The following is a 7507-nucleotide window of genomic DNA, read 5'->3' on the forward strand; positions in this document are numbered from 1 at the left end:
AGTCCCCATCACTCTCTGTTGTATCTCTTATAAGACAATTACTATTGCCTTTGAGGAGACATGACTTCTAGTCTAGCTTTAATCTTAGCTACTATCACATGTCAGATCCATTAGGAAGTAGTGAGCCCTACATCAAATTGAAGAGCATAAGCCCTGTCTAAAGGGGATTACACCTCTCACCCCCAGCCAATCATTACAGTGTGGAAACGCCAGCCCAGAATGGCCTATCTTTTATATTTTTAAAGAATAAAAATACATGGGTTTTAAAATGATGGCAATTAATTCATTTAAAAAGAAAACACTCTCTGGGCCAATGAGTTCTGGCTGAACATAATATGTCTGCAAGCCATGGATTGTTTGGTCGACCAAAACTACATAACCTCCAAATCAAACAGAGTCAGAGCTGGGATTCCTTAGTCTCCCACATCTATAGCAGCTCTGAAGTACTAATACTGAATATAACGGGTAGAACCTGTGATTCTGAAAAATAGCCTGGGCGCAAGTAAATGAGTAATACCTTGAACCAAGGGGGATGACCCAGGCATTTCAAGAACCCACAAGATGATAAACAAGAACTCCTGGGTATAAACACCTCCCTTGGATACTGAAAATTGGGGATGTCATCCCACTTCCGGGTAGGTCATGGGATGTAGGTTTTTATAGTAAAAGGTGTTGGCTACATCATAAGGGCTTATTGAACAATATGAGTACAGCGTGATCTATATAAACTGCTGAAAAGTTTACTTCCCTGAGCTGGCCTTGAGATATGATTTTGCTTATTTCCATGATGCCCTTCTCACAAGTCAGTAAAGCTTCTGAAGATTCAGAGCTGGACTATGGTTTGGTCTCACTGTGTAGCTCTGACAACTGTAGAAAGCTGTGTCACCAAGAGAAAGTCAGCGTAGCAGTAAATTGAAATCATGTCAAAATACAGCAGAAAGAGAAAGATGAAATATCAAATCCCAAACATCTAAATCTTTCCCTCAAACTGTCACTTCTCAACACAAAATCTTAGAGAGAAATATATGCAACGAGAGCAAAGAAACATTTATGATTGGCTAGGGCCGTGTAGAATTTTAGTGAACTCAGCTGGAACTAGTTAAGAGTTGGAGGAAGAAAAAGAGGGAGAGACTCTTAAATCTAGGGCACAGCTGGTATAATCAGAGTGCCCGGGCCTTATTAAATCTAGGCAACTCCATTTCAAGGTGTGCCCCAGGCCAGCTGACATCAACCAGAGGGGAGAAAGATCTCAAAGGACGAAAGGCCAAATGGAGAAAAAAAGATGGCCTGACTTTCTTTTAGAAAAGAATAGCTCCTCCCAGTCTTGTTTATCCAACCCTGTGAGCAAGTATGCCTCACAAGCATGTGTGTTGGTCAGTGGTGGTGGAGGGAAGAGAACGCAGTGTAGACAGCCAAGGTGAAACTGAGCTAGTTGGCCTCTCTCTCCCTTGAGAGAAATCCCTGCCCTCTCAACTTCTCAGAATATGTGAAGAAGGGGTGTCCCTGGGATTCACTTTGGACTAGGACTAAACATTTTGTCCTGGAATTTGGTCAATCCAGATTACAGATCCTCCTCTTTGAATTTAGGGTGGACATAGGAGAAAAAAGTCGTCTAGGGAGTTGATGTGAGCTTCCACTCCCTTGGAGACCAGACATTTTCCAGTCTTCCTGTTAACTTAAGGGCTCAGCTCAAGCCTGTGGTCAACCAGTGGGCACTGGTGTCCTTCCCTCGGGAGGAGAGCAATAAAGAGTCAGAGAAGCCCCATAAGTTCTGTCTACACCTTTGTGGGCTGCCTTCCCAGTCCTGACAGTTCCCTTCTGACCCCCATGAGCACCAATGAAGTGAGCAGCTCACCCCTCACAACCATTGTGATTGTCTCTGATTTTGTTCTTAGAATCTGATGAAACAGGTCAAGCCAAGACAGTGAAAATTAGGTTTACCTCTAGGCCATACTGATGCGGGCTCGGTGAGTCAAGGAGTCAAAACAAAGATTTCTTGGACTCTCAAGTTCTGGCAGTAGTGCTCTTTTATTCAGAGAATAGCATGGGGATAGGACCCATGGGCAGTAAGAGCTGCAGGCATGGGGACAGGACCCATGGGCAGTCAGAGCTGCCATGTGTTGAGGGTTAGAGCTAAATTTATAAGGCATAGGTGTGTGAGTTATTTCTTTACAAGAGAAAGGAAAGATAATGTAAAAAGTCACTAAATGGTGTCAGTGGCACTGGGGTCTGGTTATTGGGTGGGCCTATAACTTTAGATAAGAATCAGATCAGATCAGGTCAGGACGTCCTATGCTTCCCGGAGGATGATACAGATCAGTATGTAGGGCAGGATGCCTTGGGCTTCTCTCCCTGGGGCAGCCTTGATCCTCACCAATACCAAGCCAACCATCATTCTCTCTCTCTGTCTCCACAGAAATTAAGCTTAGCTCCAACTCCAAATAAGCTCATCAGATAGGGCTGCACGAAACGCACCACAAAACAACCTAGCCCAAATAATGTGGCAACTTCAATTCAAAAACGCACAAATTTGTAGCCATCATATGAGGTTTCATATGATGAACTCTATTGTTCCCACCAAAAAAGACAAAATCCTCCTGTTTTCATATTTGCCAGGATGCTAGTCAACACATGCAAGTTATCTGTGTAGTTTATCACTTGTGAACATGAAACTTACTTGGAAGAAATCTCCCCACGAAGGGCAAGAGGCAGCAAAGGAGAGTGGTAAGGACTGTGGCCCTGGAGCCAGGCCACTACTGTCTAGAGACCTTATATTTAAACTCTTTGCACTTCTGACAACTCATCTATAAAATGGGGATGACCATTGTGCTTAAGTCACAGGGTTTTTGCGAGGATGAAATAAGTTAAGACATGTAAAGCACTTAAAACAGGGCTCAGCACAGAGTAAGCTCTCAAGAAATGTTGGAAGAGGTTGTGACTTACTTTCGATCTACTGGGTATGTGCGTGGAGGGGGAGGGACTAACTATAGAAATGCCCTTGTCTCTCACAGAGTGACTGACTCCCTTCTTATAGCAAGCTCTGAATAAGGACTCTCTGCTTTTCTTGCTTCTCATTTTTCTCTTTATTTTCACACAAGTCACTGAGATTTGGGGTTGATTCTTTCAGCAGAGAGCATTATTTACTGGGAAAAATATAGGTTCTGAGTCCACTGTGAGCTCAGACGTCTGGAAGATTTCCTTTCTCCAAGGTAGAGGCCTGTGAAGAGTAAACCCGGGAGCATTTGTCCACGGAGGCTGGTTCTCCAACTTTGGCATGCATCAGAATTACCTGGAAGTCTTCTGAAAACACATTTGCTGAGATACGCTCCCAGAGTTCCTGTTTCAGTAGATCTGAATTTGCATTTCTAACATGTTCCCAGGTGCTGCTGATGCTGCCTGCGCAGGATCACACTCAGAAGCACTGACCCAGCCCTAGAGCACAGCAGCCCTAATCACTCCACCCCAGGGCTCTGTCGGGCTGGGCTCGGCTTTCCACCCAGAGCTGTTGCAATTCTTTTTACTTCAATCATGACCTCAGTAACTGAAGGGATCCTAAAGGAATAAGAGGCAGTGGGGGCTTAGTTTTCTCTTAGGGTCTCCGTAAATTAGAATGTCCAAAGGAATAAAGAGAGAAAGAAAGGTAAAAGCAGAGAAACAGATGAAGATAGATGAAGTCAAAGAGAGGGAGAGGTGGAAAGAGAAACAAAGATCGGAAGAAGGAGAATTAAAATGAGGAAAAAAGGGTCAGCTCTTCCATTGCGTTGACCCTGTAGAAGGAAGAGCTTCCCCAAAGCCCAGCAGTTCTCTACCCTGGCGACACAATGGAATCACCTGGAGATATTTTAACACATCCTAAGGCTTGGGCCCCATCCCCAGCTACTGCTTCAGCTACCCTGGGGTGGGCCTGGGTGTCGATATCTTTAAATATCCCCAGGGGACTGTAATGTGTGGCTGCAGTTGAGAACCACTGGAATAGAGAGCAGCACAGCCCAGGTCCACTCATCTCTCAACCTTGGAAGGCTCCTCTTGGTAGACTGGGTCCCCTACATACTGGAAGTAATTTGGTCCATCTGGTTCTGCATCTCCTGTTAGGAAGGGGGTTGTGGCTAAAAGAAGAGGAAGAGAGTGAAAAGGAACTGAGATCTTCCTCTTTCCTCGAGGCAAACAAGAAAAATCAGGAAAGCTATCTTTGAATATGAGAAAAAATAGCAATTAGATAAAGAATCAAGGATCTTTTCTCTTCTTCTCAATTCCAGGAACCTTGAAGAACAGCATTTATTTTCCATCACAACTCTTTCCCATCCTACCCCTCATTCACACCCACCCATGTGACCAGCTCAGAGGTGAACATAATTTTTCAGATGTTTGATAAGACATGTATTACTTCATTAACTCAGGCAGTCACGACTGAATATATATTTGGCAAATTTATAATCCCACTCCCACCAGAAGGGTCAGCTCCCTAGGTCTCTGGGATGTGTGATTTCTTCCAAAAATCAAGAGGACCACCCCTGAGAACTAAAGTTAATACCAAGCCCCAAGAATTCCCACAATCGCAAAAGCAAAGAGCTGAGAAGGTATATTTTCGGCAGCTTTCCTTGTTCTGCCCACCTCTATCCTGGGGTGGAAAACACACAGTTACACTCCATAGATTATTATAATTAAATAGCGTGTGGGATTAATTTTTTTAAAAATAGCTTCATAGAGTTTTCATGCCATATTTTTGTAAGACAAGTACATGTGAAAAGCAAGTGAGATTGTTATTGTTTAGCACATTTAATTAAGTAAGTATTTCTTTCATCCTTCTGGGAATTAAACACTGAGTGGTGAATAAACACAGGGAAATGTGCCTATATTAATTTCTGGTTTACTGCCTTACTTCAAAAGCAGAGTGAAAATCAAGAGCTAAGTCTGTGATCTTGAGTCCTTATGTGATAAACAAAGTGATGGAAGGTTTGCCCTTCACATCTCCTATAGAAATTGACCACGGAAGTATGGTATCCCTTTTATGTTTTCTCTCTCAACTGTCTTCTTGATGGATTCCTTCCCCGTTACCATAAACATCTTCAGCTCTCCTCTTTCTTGAAGAAATTCTTCTTTACTTGCCACTTGCATCAGTTGTGGCTCTTCATTAAGAGGGACAGAAAACACTGGCTTACTGGGGAGGAGACGACTTTGCTCATGTTAATGAAAAGTCCAGTGTGCAGGCTGCAGCTCAAACAATATCATCAGGAATGCTTTCTCTTCTCCATCTCTCAGCTCCACTTCCCTTGTCTTGGCTCCACTTTCAGATAGCTACTCCCCTCATGGTGCCAAAGTGGCCACAGTGTCCCTGCCCGACATCCTCCCAAGTTCAAGCTCAAGAGAAAGTAGAAAGCCCTGATTTACCTCAACAGTTAAACTAAAACTTGGGTCTGACGCTACTGTCCTGATGGGATCATAGGCCCATTGCCCCACTGATGACTGTGGACGAGGGATGGAATGATCCACTTAGCTTAAGCCAAGTCACATGCTTCGGCTCTAGAGTCGGGAATTGAGCCCTATCAAAAATACGTGGACTGGAAGTAGATAGAAAGTGGTTCAGAGGATGGAGGTAGTTCCCCAAAGAAAAAGTGATGAACAATTTTACTAGAAGAAGGGTGAATTGATGCTGGGGTAAAAACACAAACAAATAAACAAAAACCATCTTTCTGCTGACTCTTGATTAGCAGGGAGAGTGCGGTATGGAAAGTGACCTGACTCAGATGGAATGTAGACAGTCTCTAGTATTGTCCTTTTCACATTTTATTATAATTAATAACAGTTTATGACAAGTTTGGATTGTCACTGGATGGTTCCCTCTCTCTGAAGATGAGACTATATTCTATTCATCACCGTGTCCTCAAGGCAGGCAAGACAGATGGCTGATGAACACACTCCTGCTCTCAGAAGTGTGAGCTCACTACTTCTACAGCCTCAAGAACAGGTTGGGTCAGGAGGGAGAAAAGAAGGTACTTAGTACCATTAATAACCATTAATGAGAAAGCACATCATGGATTTATTGTTTAAAATGATATTTAGCTAGGGACTCAGCGCAATCGCTCCCAACTTCTTACTCGAATAACTAAGAAAACACACAAAAAGAAGAATACTCTTCATTTTGACAACTATCACTGATGGGTTACCTGATTCTAGAATCTGCAAAGAATGACCTTTTACTCTAAAGCATGTGGAAACCACCAAGACACATTCTGAATTTGACTTTGTGAAAATGAGACTGCTGTATACCTTCTCCACCTTGAGTCCTTACCAGCCACAAGATTTGTTATTATACTATCTAAACTAGAGGCTCGCAAACATTCTCTGTGAGGAGAGAAATATTTTAGGCTTTGTGGGACATCCAGTCTCTGTATAGTTGTAACTACTCAACTCCGCCCTTATAGTGTGAAAAAAGCTGTAGATTTTTCATAATCCATAATTCATAAATGAATACACACATAAATGAATCGGCATGGCTGTGTTCCAATAAAATTTTCTTTGCAAAAATAGGTGGTGGGTTGGATTTGATCCACAGGCTATGGTTTGCTGACCTGTAATGTTAACCATAAGTGCTGAGTATGTGAAGTAACCATAATAATATTTTACCCCCTCCTGTCCTCCAGTTAATCTTACTCCACACTCTCCATCCTCATCATCTTTCTACAGTCAAAAGCAGAACTCCCATAAAACAATGGGACTGGAGGTAGACTGGATTCTGGGAGGTATGTATTAGGAGGCAGTAGATAGTAGTATTTGTATGGGATGAAGGTACATTTTCCACAGTCATGCAACTCAGATTTGCCAAAAAAAAAAAACTTGTATATTGAGAGACTGAATATACAAATGGACAATGGCCAGACCATATATAAAAATAGAACTCTGACCCACAATCTCTAGCAACCAGTCCAGGAAACCAAACAACAACCCTTGTAGCAATTGGCCCTAGACCGCCAGGACTCGATTAATAACTGACAGTTTCTTTAATCTTTGCCCCCACTTCCAACACACTCCTAACCAATCACACAGGATGCTTCACTTCTAGCCCACCTACAGCCTCCTCAGGCCAGCACATCTGAAGTCTTCCCTTTTTTCCACTGTAAAACTCTCCCACTCCTCTGCCTGCCTTTGTGTCTCTGTCAAAATGCAAGGGATGGTGGCTGACTCCTTTGCTAGAGTAAGCTCTGGATAAACAAACTTTGCTCATTCTCATTTGAGTGGTCTTCATGAATTTCCAATAAGTTGCTGTTGTTTTCCTATATCTAAGCTAAAGTTGCCTCATGATGTCCTATTCCAAATTGTTTGTTATCAACCTGGCACCACCATCCCTGATAAGGCAGGCGACTACATTTGACAGACTCTCCTTTACTATATGATTCTTTGTTGGGGTTTTCCATGGACTGGAATTCACATGAGATTTGGAAAGGGGAGATGAAAGGGATGCTATTATTCATGGGTAGAGTTGCCAGATTTTACACATAAAAATGTAGGA

The sequence above is a fragment of the Equus caballus genome, chromosome 11 (genome assembly GCF_041296265.1).
Source record: "Equus caballus isolate H_3958 breed thoroughbred chromosome 11, TB-T2T, whole genome shotgun sequence".
In the NCBI taxonomy this organism is placed as follows: domain Eukaryota; kingdom Metazoa; phylum Chordata; class Mammalia; order Perissodactyla; family Equidae; genus Equus; species Equus caballus.